Genomic DNA, 826 nt, shown 5'->3' with positions numbered 1-826 from the left:
ATGCTCCCGCAACCCTGCATTGCCCCCCCCCCCCCCCCCCCCCCCTCTCTCTCTCTCTCTCTTGAATGGGTGCAAACCTCACAATTAAAAAGTGTCATTCTTTGCACTCGTACATCATCAAGAACGTGCTATCATAGCCCACAATGTATGTATGCAGCACCCCCCAACCTCATACGGCACTACAAAGCAGAAGGTTGCAAGAGTGCACTGACCTATCTTTTTTTGAAACCATACTTCTTACGTTCATAGAACAAATCAATTTTGGCACTGCTAAGGTTCACAATTTTAGGGCAACCATCTCTATCCTTCTCCTGTTGTGTGCACTCTTTGTAGTAGTAAGAATCAGAAATGCCAGCACTAGCTCCGCAGATGACGCATTGCTTTTGGAAGGAGTCATAATTGCACTCATCTCACACTCAAACCAGAGTATAGGGGTGTGTGTATGAATCACAAATCACGCACTTGCCATCACACTTCTTGCAAATTTTCCCTATAGATGTTCATCTGCTTGCGACGCATTATCAGACTAGGATGATGCTTCACCATGGCTGCTTGTGAGTGCCTGATTGCCCCGCGTGTGCTGAGAGTCTCTCTCTCTCTCTCTCTCTCTCTCTCTCTCTCTCTCTCTCTCTCTCTCTCTCTCTCTCTCTCTCTCTCTCTCTCTCTCTCTCTCTCTCTCTCTCTCTCTCTCTCTCTCTCTCTCTCTCTCTCTCTCGTTTGTAAATCATTCACAAGGCTTATGTATAAAGTCGACTAATTTACAACCACAATGGTAAAACATCCATGGAGTGCAGATAAAAACATCCATCACCCCATGCAGAAACTT

General features: G+C 45.9%; 1 pseudogene; it reads right to left on the bottom strand.

Moving 5' to 3' along the window:
• Nucleotides 1-212: 212 nt before the first annotated feature.
• On the bottom strand, nt 213-546 carry LOC147417570 (PHD finger-like domain-containing protein 5A pseudogene; annotated as a pseudogene).
• Between the last annotated feature and the right edge of the window lie 280 nt (nt 547-826).

This window comes from Adiantum capillus-veneris, chromosome 30 (assembly GCF_014529385.1).
Source record: "Adiantum capillus-veneris isolate H3 chromosome 30, ASM1452938v2, whole genome shotgun sequence".
Lineage (NCBI taxonomy): Eukaryota > Viridiplantae > Streptophyta > Polypodiopsida > Polypodiales > Pteridaceae > Adiantum > Adiantum capillus-veneris.
Note: the sequence above shows the minus strand (reverse complement) of the source record. Positions and strands in the feature narration are given on the sequence as shown.